The 16,119-nt window shown below is 38.7% G+C and overlaps 1 protein-coding gene across 1 annotated transcript in view; it reads right to left on the reverse strand.

Annotated features, from left to right (window-relative positions):
* The window catches only part of CDKL4 (cyclin dependent kinase like 4), a 55,066-nt gene extending 41,955 nt beyond the window's left edge, over positions 1–13,111 (reverse strand). The window contains exon 1 of the mRNA XM_040224683.1: positions 13,056–13,111. The gene's annotated coding sequence lies outside the window, so the exon portion shown is untranslated. The remainder of the gene's footprint in view (positions 1–13,055) is intronic.
* Positions 13,112–16,119: the final 3,008 nt, after the last annotated feature.

The following is a 16,119-nucleotide window of genomic DNA, read 5'->3' on the forward strand; positions in this document are numbered from 1 at the left end:
TTTGGCCACCTCATGTGAAGAGCTGACTTATTGGAAAAGACCCTGATGCTGGGAGGGATTGGGGGCAGGAGGAGAAGGGGACGACAGAGGATGAGATGGCTGGATGGCATCACTGACTCAATGGACATGGGTTTGGGTGGACTCCAGGAGTTGGTGATGGACAGGGAGGCCTGGCGTGCTGTGATTCATGGGGTTGCAAAGAGTCGGACACGACTGAGTGACTGAACTGAACTGAAGGAAAATAATAAAAAAGCACAAAAATTAAGGCAGCTGTAATTCTTCATGAATGTTTTCATAGCCATAGAGACTTCTATGATAATACTAGCTTTGATTTTTCTGTCTTGCACCATATATCCATCAATTTTGTGGTAACTGGTTGACACACTAAGTAACACATGAAGCCAACATAATTAAACATATACATCTAGTAATTAAAGATACACAAATTCTAATTAGTCTCAAAAATCCCACCCCAGAATCTTGATATAATCTCACAGTAATAGTTAGCAATTAAACAACACTGTTCCATGCAAATTACACATCATCTGCACAAATTTTTATGAAGTAGGTGTTATTTTCATTCAATTATACAGATGAGAAAGCAGGCACAGTAAAGGTAGCATGGAACAAGAACTCAGGAAGTAGGGTTCCAGAGACCACAATTTGAATCACAGCACTACACTGCCTCTTGGTGAATTTAAAAGAACACACAATTTGAAGAACTACTTTATCCAGGTATTCAGATTAATACAATGTCAAGTGAAAGAGCCAATCACTTAAAAAAATGCTCATGTTTCAAATGAGCACATTTTTTTTTTTTAACTTCACTATTATTGTCTTTTCCATCTAAAGAGTATCTCAGTGGAGAAAGAAATCATCTACTCTTGCTTGCAACCATAAAAATACACAACTGGGAAAAGTATTTAAGAGGTAAAGGAGTACTACTTTTAAAAATTTGCGCTTTTACAAATGCCATTTCTTTGTTGTTGTTTTTTGATTTTCTCTTATATAAGGAAGAAAACTGAAGCACACACTCAAGTAACACATGGAAAATCCATCACAGGTTATAGCCTGAAAACTCTGTTAATTACACTGTATTTAAAAATATATTTAAAAGTATTTTTGAGACTTTCCTTGCGGTCCAGTAGCTGAGATTTCATGCTCCCAATGCAGGGAGCTTGGGTTTCAATCCTTGTTCAGGAAACTAGATTCCACATGCTGCAACTAAGAGTTTGCATGCCACAGCTAAAGACCCTGCAGGCTGCAACTAAAAAATCCCGCATGCTTCAGCAAAGGGCGAAGATTCCATGTGCTGCAACTAAGACTGAGCACAGCCAAGCAAAAAAAATAATCAATAAAACAAATATAAAAAATTAAAAAAATAGATATTATCTTAAAGGCATTTAGGTATAAGCATGCATAAATTTGTCTTTCTGTAGCCAAGTAAAGGGCTTCTCTGGTGATTCAGTAGTAAAGAATCTGCTTGCAATGCAGGAGACATGGGTTCGATCCCGATCCCTGAGTCGGCAGATCCCCTGGAGAGTGAAATGGCAACCCAGTCCAGAATTCTTGCCTGGAGAATCCCATGGACAGAGAAGCCTGGTGGGCTATAGTCCATGAGGTCACAAGAGTCAGACATGACTTAGCAACTAAACTACCACCACCAGCCAAGTAAAGGGTGACTGGGAGGAGGACAGGAGAAATGGCACTTGCTTTAGAAAGTTATTGGCATGGAACATTGAAGATTTATGAATTTAACCTACTTAATGAGCATTACAGTTACTGAGGGAAATTTTGAATATGCCAAAAAACTTAATTATTAAGTTTTAGTCTATGTATTATTTTGTTTCTCTCAAGTAGGTGATCTGATCTACTGATCTGTGATTTTGCTTTTCTTTCAACAGGTTCCACAGCAAAGACTGATTGCTCAGAATAATATCTAGATTTCTGTTACATCAACCAAACTGCTGAATATGATAATATAAAGCACCAGAAAATAGTACCTTACTAGTAACATCACTGAGTTGATGGATGTGAGTTTAAGTAAGCTCTGGGAGTTGGTGATGGACAGGGAAGCCTGGTGTGCTGCAGTCCACGGGGTCACAGAGTCGGATATGACTGAGTGACTGAATTGAACTGAACTGAGTAACATCCCCATATTATCTGTTTTCCAAAGCCCTTATATGTTCATAGGAGATGAATCTGAGTACATAGGTAGGCATTAGAACAAGGCAGGCATTCCACTAACGAATTTATGGCTCTAATTCCAGCTTACTAGGACTCCACCAGAGTTTATAGAAGCGATAATTCCTGTCTCTGACATGAGGTTCAGATCAGATATCTCACTGTTTGATGAACATCTCTACATGAATGGACAGAAACATCTCAAAATCAATACATTCTAAATCAAATGTCTTCTTTCTAATCCTCTACCCTTACCCAAAGTTCCCAAACCTGTTCCACACAGTTCCTAAATGGCTTGTCAAGATATGCACAGTGAAAACTGAGGCAGCCAAGGTCAGGGGCAGCAGCTTAAATGGAATCTCTCTCATGTACCTTTCACAAAGCTACAGAAGTCAACTAAAGCAATCAGTTAAGTTCAGTTGCTCAGTCGTGTCTGACTCTTTGCAACCCCATGAATCGCAGCACGCCAGGCCTCCCTGTCCATCACCAACTCCCAGAGTTTACCCAAACTCATGTCCATCAAGTCAGTGATGCCATCCAGCCATCTCATCCTCTGTCGTCCCCTTCTCCTCCTGCCCTGAATCCCTCCCAGCATCAGAGTCTTTTCCAGTGAGTCAACTCTTCGCATGAGGTGGCCAAATCTAGTCAAGTCTAGTCAACTAAAGCAATAAAACCACATACATCCAATATAGTCAACATTACAAGGAGACAGAGGAGTCCAAACTTAAATAGAAAGATAAACACCCAATTCTGGAAAAGATACCTCTTGAGCTGCCCTTTTAAGCCCTTGCAGAGAGCAAAGATGGGAGTGGGGTGAGGTCTGGAAAAACTATAAAGAAGAGAGAAGAGTAAAAGAAGGACTAAGATAGACTTAGCATCACTCCTCAGAAGAGAAAAACACATTACAGTAAGTGCAGAAAGTACTGAGAGTGTCCTGGCAGATCTGAGCACTCACTACAGGGACGAGACTTAAAAGTACAAGGGCATCCAGGAGGCATCAGTCAACATGTCCTACTCCTGGGGAAGAGGAGGGTAACAGGGAAGGGAGAGACTTATTCAGTCTTTGTTGGAGACTAGGTAAGTGAAGGGAAAAAGAAACAAGAGGATAAATTTGCAATTCTGCAAGACAAAAGGGAATTCTGAAACAGAAGGATATGTAAACCTTCCTCGAACCACTAAGAAAAGAAAGCACAGTCCATTAGAGACACTGCACTTTGGCACAGCTGCAAGGCAGGCTTCCTTGAACTAGGATGGCTGTCAATTACTGTAAGCCTAAACCTGCCCAAGAAATAAAATAGAAAAAAGTAATCTCCACACAAAGTTATTAGTAGAAGAGAAGAGAAATGAGAATAAAACATCTCAGCTGATAAAAATCATTCCAGGGAGTTCCCTGGGATAGTGCGTGCCAAGTGGCTTAAGCCGTGTCTGACTCTTGCTGACCCCATGGACGGTAGCCTGCCAGGCTCCTTTGTCCATGGGATTTTCCAGGCAAGAACACTGGAGTGGGTTCCCATTTCCTTCTCCACTGGAACAGTGATAAAGGAATAAAAAATAGGTTGAGGGAATTCCTTGGCCGTCCAGTGGTTAGGAATCAGAGCTTTCACTGATGTGGCCTGGGTTCAACCCCTGGTTGGGGAATTGAGGTCTTGCAAGCAGAGCAGTGCAACTGAAAAAATAAGAAAACAAAACAACTTTCCAAAAAACCTAACCATGAAGCAGAAGAAAACTAACACAATATCTGATTTAAATATCCTCTAACAATGATTTGGAGATAGAAAGAACCACTTTAGATTGCTCAGCAGCGAAGAATCTGCTTGCCATGTGGGAGACGTGGGTTCAATCCCTGGGTCGGGAAGATCCCCTGGAGAAGGGAATGGCAACCCACTCCAGTATTCTTGTCTGGAGAATCCCATGGATAGACGAGTCTGGTCGGCTACAGTCCATGAGCTGCAAAGAGTTGGACACGACTGAGCAATTAACACACACACAATGTTGATAAAAAAATAAAATGATAGTTGATTTAACTCAGGAAAGAGACAGAAGAGAAAGAAAAATGATCTCAGAAATAGAGACTAAATAACAAGATGCCAACAGGAGAACAGAAATAAAAATTTAAGAAGGGGAATTAAAGAAAGGCAGACTAGCAGTTAAGAGGCTAAAAATGAGGGGAAAAGAAGGAAGAGAGTTTAGAGAAACAGCAGTTGAATGGAAGATAGGCAAGGAAGACACAACAAAAGTATAACTGGAGGTCCTTAAGAAAGAAGACAAAATAATGGAATAGAACCAACATTTGAACTATAAACCAAGAAAAACTTCTGGAAATAAGATCTGAATGTACATATTGCAAGGGCCCATCAGGTAACTGGCTAACTAACTCAGAACAACTAACTAGTTCAGAGACATATTTGAATAAAACGATTAAGATAAAGAAAATATTCTCATAGCCTCTAGTCATAAAGACTAAATAACTTCAGTGTAACGGAATTAGAGTGACATCAAACTTATCAAGAGCAACATACAACGCAAAGTGAGAATGTAGCAGCATTTTGAAGAAATTTAAGGGAAGAAAGTGAAAACCAAGGATTTCAACTCAGCCAAGCTGTCCTTCAAAGTAATAGACAAACAGTGTAAAACAAGCAAGAATTCCAGTAATGTTATATTCATGAGCTCTTCTCAAAAAATCTGAGAGGATAACTTTCACCCAACCAAGAGCTGACTGGGAAAACTTCAGCAAAAGGATTTATAGTGAACATTTACTGTATTCAGTGTATTCAAAGACTTTGTATACAGTTAAAGTATTCAAAGACTGAAACAAAGGGAGGTACAAAAGTGGAAGAATAATATATAAGTAAAACAACTTGTAGATGTTACCAGTTTTGATAATGTAGGAAGTAATGCAACTAAAAATTTGTTAAAAGAATGGGGGAAAAGGGAAGCAGAATAAGTTCATGGATAACTGAACGGGTAGGAATAAAAAGATATATTAAGAAAAACAAAAAGCAACTGGGGGCTTCCCTAGGGACTTGGTGGTAAAGACTCCGCTCGCCAATGCAGGAGACACAAGTTTGATCCCTGGTCTGGGAAGGTCCCACATGCTACGGAGCAACTAAGCCCGCACGCCACGACTATCGAGCCTGTGCCCCAGAGCCCAGGAGCCACAGCTACTGAGCCCATGAGATGCAGCTACTGCAACCCTCACGCCCTGGCGCCCATACTCTGCAACAGGGAAAACCACTGCAGAGAGAAGTCGATGACTGCAATGAAGAGCAGCCCCCTCCTGTCGCAGCTAGAGAAGAGCCCGCACAGTAACGAAGACCCAGCACAGCCAAAAACAAGTAAATAAAAAATAAATCAATAAAATTATAAGAAAACTTGACAAACCAGAGAACAAAAGGTTAAATTAGAAAACAAGGACTATGAGAATTTTTTTTTAAAAAAGTATTAGTCGAGGGAATTCTCTGGCAGTCTGGTGGTTAGGACTTGGTGCTTTTACTGCCGTTTCACTTCCTGTCAGAGAACTAAAATTCTGCAAACTGTGCAGCTCTGCCAAAAAAAAAAGCATTAGTCTAAAGGTAACTACTGAAACAAAAATATAAGCTTTCCAAAATACCAAAAGAAATTGAAAAAAAAAAATAAATCTAACACAATACATAGAGAAATTCAGAAAATTTTACATTCTGCACATAATAATTATAACATAAAACAATATGGCAGAATAGAAATGAAAATAAGTTGTATCAGTAAATATGAGTGGACTTAAGTCATTTATTAAATGAGAAAAAATTTAAGTATGGCTCACAAAACAAGATCCAGTTATAAGCTATATGCAAGAGAGAAACCTAAAATAAAGTGATTCAGAAAGGTTAAAAATGAAAAGACAGGCAAAGGTATATAGGACAAATGGAAACAATAAGAAAGGAATTTGTGATCTTGGTATCAGACAAAGTAAAATTAAAGCTAAAAAAAGTATTAAATATGACAAAAGGGGGCAGTTTTTAATGCTAAGAGCAAAAATTCATAATGTAGATATCAGTCTCAAATAACACAGCAATTACTGTTGTATAGCAGAAACTCTAGGGCATGCAAGGAGACACCTATAGAAACAAATTAATAATGAGAGTCTTAAATACATCACTCAGTAAGAGACAAGGCAAGTGAACAAAAAATATGTAACTACGCAGAAGACCCAAACAATGCAACCAGTAAAGTGAACCTAGAGGACAGATATAAATTGAATTTTATACTCTGATAATATGGAATAGGCCTTCTTATCAAGCACACAGGGAATAGTCACAAAAACTGTTTTTGTTCAGTTGCTCAGGCATGTCTGACTCTTTGTGACACCATGGACTGCAGCATGCTTAGGCTTCCCTGTCCTTCACTATCTCCCGGAGTTTGCTCAAACTCATGTCCATTGAGTCAGTGATACCATCCAACCACCTCATCCTCTGCCACCCCCTTCTCCTGCCCTCAATCTTTCCCAGCATCAGGTTATTTTCCAATGACTTGGCTCCTCTCATCAGGTGGCCAAGGTATTGGATCTTCAGCTTCAGTGTCAGTCATTATATTAAGTCACAAAGAAAGCATCAGGAAATCTCAAAAGTAGAAATATTATAAATAGCTAGCATTCTGGTCATAAAATATCAAACAAGAAATTGGAACAAAATTTAAAAACATAAAATAAAAAAAGATCTTCTATCTAGAAATGAAAAAGTCTCCTATTAAATACCTTGGGTAAAGAGGGAAACACAAACTAAACTAATAAAATTTAAAAAAATGATTATGAAAATACAACATATCAAAATCTAGAAGATACATTTAAAATAGTGGTTCTCTACTAGGGTTGGTTTTGGCCCCCAGGGGAATTTTTCAGGGTCTGGAGACATATTTTTATGAGTATGTAGAGGCCAGGAATGCTGCTAAACATTCCTCAAGGTGCAGGACAGACCCCCATGATAAACAACTATCTGATCTAAAATAATAACACAGTTGAAGTACCCTGTCATAAAGCAGTAAAGAGAAGAGAAGCCAGAGATCAAAACAAACATATAGAAAAAAGATACAAGGCTAAAAATTAACAAATTAAGTTCAAAATTTAAAAATATAGAAAAGCAAATACAAAATGAACCAAATCAAAGCACAAAAAGGGAAACAATAAATTAATAAACTTTAATAGAAATTAATAAATCAAAGAAAACAAAAAACAGTAGATCTAATTAATAAACCTAAATCCTGGTTCCTTGAAAAATTTAAAATAGACAAATCATTACCTAACTTAATGAAGGAAAAAAGGAGAAATAACAATATGTAAAATTAAATCACGAGAGAATAACCATCAAAACAGAAGAATTTTTAAAAGATCATGAGACTATTTTGTAGGCATTTATGCAAAAGAATATGAAAACTTGGATGAAATGGATAATTTCCTCAAAAGACAGAGTTTACCAAAATTTGCCCAATTAGGGATTGAGAATCTAGACTGGTTTAAGTATAGGAAATACAGGAAGTTTTTTTTTTAAATCCCACAGAAAAGCACAAGAGCCCAGACTTTGACTTTGACTTTGACATGGTGGGGTAAAGAGACTGGCAAATTTTCTTCCTAAAACACAAGTATAAGACTAAGCAAAATTGTCCAAGAAACAAAAACAAAAATACAACAATTTTAAGGATCTGGAAACTGAGTAAAAGCAAAAAGCAAATGGGGAAGTATTTATTTATGATAAGCTGCTAGAAGTCTACTTAAGAACAGTGGGGGTCTGTGGCTTCTTGCCTGAGGCTTCCATCATTCCCTTCTCTATCCCTGCTGCCCAGTTCAATAAGGGCAGTAATAAGACCAGTGTGGACTGGCCATGAGCCAGCAAGCTTGCCCCCAAGGGGGTGTGTTTGATATACCTCAGATGATGAAAACCTGTGACAACAATGCTAGTGAAATTCTTATGAATTGATATGAAACAAAAGGGAGAGAAAACAGTTTTTAAAGCCTGAAAATGCGGTTCTCATGCAGACTAGCCAGGGATTATGTGAAGATCCTAAAAATGAGAGAACCATAGAGGGGCTAGATTAGCTTTCCACACATGGGGAAGATCGAAGAAGGTCTTAAAAAAAGTTAAAGCTTGGTAGGTTGGAGGTTGATTGAATTTTGAATCCTCTCTTCAACTCATACTGATTTCCTAGAAGAGGTGAAAGACTTATGGCTAGAGATGTCTGAGTACCACCACTGCCCAAATTATTGGCGACCACCAAGCTCTGCAACACAGTGGTGACTTCTAGAAAGCCAGGCTAAAAAACGAACACACTGAATAGAAACATTAGCAGCCACACATATGGGAGGAGATGGACTCTGGAATACAGGCAGAATGCAAAACCAAAAATCAACCCATTAAAAAAAACAACAAAAACGCAGGGGAGAAAATCAGAATCCAGAATTTCTGGATGATATTTATCTAAAATGTCCAGTTTTCAATAAAAAATTATGCAGCATGCTAAGAAAAGGGAAAGTGTGACCTACACTCAGGGAAAAAGTCAATAAAAATGAATTCTGAGCAGATGGATTTTGCTGACAAAGACTTCAAAATCAGCTATTATAAGTATATTCAAGTAATTTAAATAATGAAAGGAGAATATGACAACAATGACTCAGATAAACAGGGAATCTCCACAGAAGAATGAGAAGCATAAAAAAGAACCAAATGGGAATTTTAGGGTCAAAAGATATAACTGAAATGAAAAATTCACTAGATGGATTCAGTAGCAGATTTGAGATGGCAGAAGACAGAATCAGCAAATCTGATAACAGGTTAATAAAAAGTGACCAGTTGGAAAGAGAGACAAAAGCCTTAAGATGAACAGCACCTCAAGCCACTTCTGGAACAAAAATCAACAGTACCAATATACATATCATGAGATTTCTCAGAAAGAGAGAGTGAGACAAAGGGGTAGAAAATTACATTTGAAGAAATAATGGCCAAAACCTTTCTAAATGTAATGGAAAACACTAAATACAGATTCAAGAAGCTTAATAAATCCCCAAGTAGGATAAACGTGAAGAGACCCATACTTAGAAATCATAATCAAACTTCTAGAAACCAAAGATGAAGAGATCATCTCAAAAACAGTGAGAGAAAATGATTCACATACAAGAGAACAGCAACATGCTCATTGACCAACTCTTCACCAGAAAAACAATCACAAAAAATCAATAAAACAAAAAACTAGCTCTTTAAAAAGATCAATAAAATTAATGGACTTTTATCTAGATGGACTAACTAAGAAAAAAGAAGGAAAAATTACCAAAATCAGAACCACCCTACAGAAGAAGATTAACAGAGAATATTATGAACAACTTTAGGCAACCACATTAGATACCTTGTTGACCAAATACCTAAAAAGACAAAATATCAAACTAACTCAAGGAAAATAGAAAATCTGATTACACCCTTAAAAAATAAAGAAACTGAATTGGTAATTAAAAATCTACCTACAAAGAAAAGTCCAGGCTCAGATGGCTTCATAGATGAACTCTACCAAACCCTGAGAAGAATTAATATCAACTCTTCACAAACTGTTCTAAAAAATTGAGGAAAGAACATTTCCCAGCCCCTTCTGTAAGGCCAGTATTAACCCCGATATACAGTCAGAAAAAGAAATCACAAGAAAACTATAGATCATTATTCTCATAGATTTAAGAATCCTCAACAGAATTAGTAGAAACATATAAGGTGGATGTATGCCATGACTACAAAGGATTTATCTCAGGAACGTAAAGTTACTTTAATATCGGAAAATTAGTAATGTAAAACATCATATTAATATGACAAACAAAGGATGAGCATCTCAGCAGATATGACAAAAATCCAACATCCATTCACAATAAAAATCTCAACAAACTCTATTAGAAGGGAATTCCCTACAGGACATCTGTGAAAAACCTATATAGTTAGCATCATGCTTCATCTTTCTCTCCTAAGACTGAGAAAAAGATGTCTGCTTTCACCACCACTACTTAACATTGTTTTGAAAGTTCTCATCAGTGCAATAAGTCAAGTAAAAGAAATTAAAAGGATGTGCCTCGTGGCTGGGCCCAGGGATGGACCCAGGTCCCGGCAGTGAAAGCACTAATTCCTAACCACTGAACCACCAGGGAATTTCCAAAATATTTACAGTACCATTATTCATAGGAGTCCTAAACTGAAAGCAAACCATCAATTGATGAATGAGTATCCACACAATGAAATACCATTCATTTCATTCAATTCAAAATACCAGTAATAGAAAAGAACAAAGAAACTAACATAATACTGTAAATCAATTACACTACAATAAAAATTAAAAACAAAATAGAAAGGAACAAAGTACTGATACATGCTATAATGTGTTAAACATTAAAATAACAAACCCATAATGCTGTGTGAGAAAAGCCACGCACACAAGGAACACACATGATTCCATTTACATGCAATTTCTAGGAGAGTCATATGCGCCACCGAGAAGGACACAGGATCTCCTCGGTGATACTTATGCTAAAAAATGGAAACCTGAATATATTTATAAGGTAATAGTAGACAAAGCCAAACTGAAAACCATTTTACAAATAACTGGCTTGTGTTCTTAAAATATCAAGGTCATGAAAGGTGAAGGTCAAAGTACTGTTCCAGACTGAAGGAGAGTGAAGAGAAGCAAAAAATGAAATGTGATGTGTGATCTGGAATTTGGTTCTGGAATGGGGAAAAACGTAACTATAAAGAATCATCCTGGGATATCTGGTGAAGCCTAAATATTGATTGTAGGTCAGATATCAGATTTCCTGATTTTGGTAATCTTTACTGAGGTTATATAAGATAATGTCCCAGTTCTTAGGAAATATACATTAAACTGTTTAATGGGACATGATGTCTACAACGTACTCTCAAACAGTACAGAAAAATTAATACGCATATATATATATGTAGACACACACACACAGAAAGAAAGCAATAAAAAATAGAGCAAAATGTAAACAATTAAAGGATATAAATGTATAGGAGTTCACTGTACTATGCTTTCAGGTTTGAAATTATTATACCAAAATAGAGCTATTTTAGAAACCTATATATAGGAGAACTATAGTGTCAACTCACTTTTTTTCTGCCTATCTAGTTCAATGACAGCAAAACATCTTTCTCAAACATCAATATAATCACATACCGTCCTTTCTCAAAAATGGCTATGGCTTCTACTGTCACAGAATAAAGTTCAAATTATAGTATGGTATTTACAGTTCTTTCAACACTGGTCCCAATGTACCTTCCCCCAACTGCTTCTCAGATTTTTTCCCCAAACACTGTCAAGTCTCTAAGTCTCTGCTTACACACTGCTTGGAAGGTTTGACCCCCAAACCCTTTTCATCTTTTGCAGTTCAACTCAAATGCCTTTTCTACTTATCATTTCCCTGATCCCCAAGGGCAAGCCCTTTCTCTCCACACATACTGAGTTAACAACTTCCCCACTCCTTTTTTACACATTATTTACTACACTTGAGGTACTTTGTTTGCCCACTGTCTGGCACACAGTAGGTGCTCGACCTGTCTGTTGCAGTCATATGGTAATTTTATTTGCTAACCTTTCCACTAAATATGTACCTTTCTGCTTTAAACAAAAGCAGTAATACCCTTTGGTTGTTAATATAGTACCTGGGCAAGAAATCAATATTAAACAGTGAGACAGTTATTTGCAGTGAATAGAAGCAACTGGCAGAGAATATTTTTCAGTCATTAGTCACCTTCAATCTGAACCTATGTACCTCTTGGCTAATTTACCAAATGTTTGATTATTAAAGTTAAAGAAATTCTGTGTACAAAGGCAAAAACAGGTACAGACTTGGGCCGACTGGTGAATATGAGACAGACAGGTAGATACTTGAGCGGATCATTAAATTCTTTGAAAATGTTCTATGTATCTTCCTTAGTCTTGAGGATTTGCGAAAGGCTGCACATACAAACTAAGAAAACATCTGAGGGCAGATTATTTGCGATGATTGTCTCACAAGGCAGGTCACCAGGGTTCAAGCCAGCCTTTAAAGAAAACACTGAGAGAAGGAAAACAAAATTAAGAAAGGGAGAGGAAATGGGATGAAAAAATATTAATTTCCTAATCTAAAAGTTTATAGGAAACAGGTAAATCGTGGCATTACGGAGAGGGGAGTAAGGAGACCCTTTCAAGACCAGGAAACAGACAAGTTACAGATCCTACAGGCTAAAAGTCACAGTTCGCTACGCTGTTATCATTTGCAATGCAACAAACATGTACTTATATTTAATAAAACTGACCAGAAAAATAGGCTATAAAACCATTCTCCGTCTTATAAACATCATACCATATCGCAGAACTTCAAAAGTACACACACCCGTTTACACACTTGTCTTCGTGACAGTACAACAGGATTAACTAAGAGCACCCCAGGAAACCAAAGACCACATCATTTACATAATCCAAGAAACGAACTTCGTTTAAAAGCCTCACATTTCATGTGAACACATAACAGATCTGAAAGTCTGGCATAATCTACTTGATTTCCAGGCTTCTAAACTAGTCTCGACCATACATTTAATGACAGTCCAGCTTCTCGGCCACGCCAGGGGTCGCTCTCCCCAAGCACAGCCGCCCCGCTCCCCTGCGGGCCGCACCGGGTGGGTCGTACAGTCGGCTGGCGCCACCCGTCGCCTCTGGCCCCTCTCCCATCCCTGTCTATCCCTCTGAGGAGGCCAATCGGGAAGGCTGCCCCGCCCCCCTTCTCTCAGGGAACTTCCCCTTCTCTGAGAGCCTCCATCCAGACCCCGTTTCTCTCTCCATGGCCCCCGGCACGGACCCACCTGCCTCCCGACCGCCGCACTTACGGCTCCGACGGGGCGACGGCGACGCAGCCTCTAGCGGCCCCGGCGCAGCGACTCCGGCGCCGGGCGCTGTTTGCAGGCAGCCCCGCGCGGCGTCTCCAGGGCAACCGGACGCTCAGGCCGCGCAGGGCAGTGCGGCTTCCGGAGCGGGTTCCCCCGGCGCCCGCCGCAGGGAAACTCGCGGCCTGGGTTCAGCATCTCGGTGGGTCACCTGTGGGCCAGCTTTTAGCAGCAGAGTGTGAACGCAGCAGCAGTTTTTCCTCCCGGAACCCTTTTTAAGCTGCCCTTGAAGGAGGCATTCGGGAAACGTTTTAACTTTTCCAGAACATTGCGATCACACCAGGTACACCAAGTATCCCAGGCCTCAGGAGCACTAAAAGTTAGCACATACAAGCATTGAAGTTACAGTGGGCCGTTTCCCTACCTGGGCATAGTTCTTGAGGGGCCAGATCCTCTATTCTTAATCGTTCCTCCTAGTGTCCACATAGCTTCTCAGCAGATTTAAGGCTTTTCCGTAACAAGTAGCTTTACCTATTGGTTGCGGTCCATCGCTGCTGTTTTGATAATTCAGCAAGCATTGTTACTTGATTCAGCCTGAAAGACATGTTTGCCACCCAGTAGGGAAGCAAGTCAAGCGAACAACTAATGTGATGAATGCTATATGGGGTCATAGGGACTAACACTGGAAAAAGATAATTTTTGCTAAAGTCTACTCTTGTTTACAGGATGAACATGGGAACACTAACTCTATGTTGTTAATGAGCACATACACACTTTGGCCTCAGTAAAATGCTCCCCCATCATTCCCAGATTTAGGATGTCGATTCTTCTCTGATTCCCTCAGAGGTAACTCTTCTTCCTTTTTCTTCTCTATCTTCAATTCTCCACTTCCTTCATTCGCTGAGACATATCCTCTAATCTCTACCCATCTTTAGAAACAAAAGACAGAGACAAAAATAAAACCAGAAAATTTTACCTCCTTTGCCTTTAAGACCAAACATAATCCCACTGAACTCAAATCTACATAAGCTTATATCAGTTTATTTCTCTATCATTTTAACCCTCATCATGTTATATAGGTAATTTTCCCAGTAAGGATACAGGAGATCACATCACCTAAGGTACAGACCCAAGGCCTATTTTCTGTCTTTGGCCACATCACATGGCATGCGGGATCCTAGTTCCCCAACCGGATCAAACCCTGCACCCCTGCATTGGATGGAGTCTGGACTGCCAGGGAATTCTTTTTGCCAATGGCTATTTTCATCGTGGTATTTAATCTCTGCAGTTTCTCTAACTGGTGACTATTAGAACTACTCTTCTCAATAGGAAGCTCTTCACAAATAGGCCCATCCCTGCTTGGCAGTAGCACGTTAGCATGTCTTGTTACTCTGCTCCACACACCCTGAGCTCAACTGTATTTAACGTCACTATTCCTTGAATAAGCAGCATTTTTGCATATGCCTTAGTCTAGCCTACAGCTCCCTACCCTGATTTTTTTCTGCACTTGATAAACTCATCTATTAACAACCTGCTCTCTATATAACATTCTATAAAGGCTTTTCTTTTCCCAGAGCAGAATTAGGCACAGCCTTTTGTATTGTTCTTCAAATCTATTTATTCATCCAAATGTGCTCCTGGAGTATTGGCAATGATGATCTTCTATCTTCTCCCCAGTGTCAGTAAAGCACTTGGACCCACTGTGAATGATCAATGTTTGTTGGTTAAACAATTATCTCACCAGAGGAAACTTGAAAAGTCAAGTCTTTGTAATGAGTTTTGACTAGATGTGTTTCATAAGGTTTAACGGTAAAATCAATTATATGCAAATCCTTTTATTCTTACACAAAACACTTTGAATAAGGAAAATCTTTTTTGATAAAGTGAAAAATTTAAGACAGAAAGTTAATTTCTTTTGCTGCAAAGAGACCATGAATATCAGATTCTGAAATCCAATTCCTAGAGAAAGTAAGTGTAATTTCAGGGCAGAAATGGCTAGAGTATATTTCAGAGGGCAGTGGATATACTGCATATATTCTGTGTAGTACATAGTTTAGCATAGTAGTTGAGAGTATACACTCTGAACCAAGTGCCTAGGTTCAAATCCTAGCTCCACTATTTCCCAGCTATATTCTTGGGCAAGTTATTTAATCTTTGCCTTAGTTTCTTCATCTGTAATATGGCATTAACGATACTTACCTCACTGGGCTGTTTTGGAGCTTCCATGGGAGAATCTATGGAAAATATGTGGAGTAGCACGAACACATTCATTGGGCACTTATTATTATATTCCCTCATGTAATACCCTTTAGTGTTTACCCACTATGTAGTATAGCACACTTTCATCTACTAGTAATGGTGAAAAGTGATGCCTGTCCTTTATTTCCTGGTCTCTACTGAAATCAATAACATACTAGCAAGATGAATGATGCCAATAAGGCCTAGAAACAATTGGTCCCATTTTCAACACCAATGTCCAAGAAACGAGCTCACAAGATAGACAACTCTGAACTTCAATGAAATCAAGTCTTTCCCAGCATTTCAGTCAGCGACTCTTCCTGTTTACTAAATAAATATTCTCAGTCAAAAGTTGGTAGGAGGAGCCCTCAACTTCGCATTCTTGAGTGTCAGCACTGGTTATTCTTTCTCAGTCAAGGGATACTTGGATCATACTCAGAAACACTGATTTAGGTTCAGCATCAGGCCAGTGGTTCTCATGAAGCACTGTACATCAGAGTCATTTGTATAACTTCATAAAAATATGGTTACTGAGCCCTTTCCTCAAAGACTGATTCCAGGGGCCTGTAGTTTTAAAAAGCCTATGTGTAACACACAACCAGTTGTATACTTTATCTTCTGGAAATATTTTGAAATGCTCTGACAGTTAAATGTGAAGGTTACATTTTTTTTGAGATGTGACCCTTTATGTAATTTACAGGATTTGGAAACTAGAAATACGTGGCCCAGGTAAAGGATCAACAACCTGATCAATAAATGCCAAGGACAGAATATTGATTTCCTAAAAATCTTTTCCATGAAATCTGTTTTTCACCAAACTGATGATCAT

The sequence above is a fragment of the Oryx dammah genome, unplaced genomic scaffold (genome assembly GCF_014754425.2).
Source record: "Oryx dammah isolate SB20612 unplaced genomic scaffold, SCBI_Odam_1.1 HiC_scaffold_25, whole genome shotgun sequence".
NCBI lineage: Eukaryota > Metazoa > Chordata > Mammalia > Artiodactyla > Bovidae > Oryx > Oryx dammah.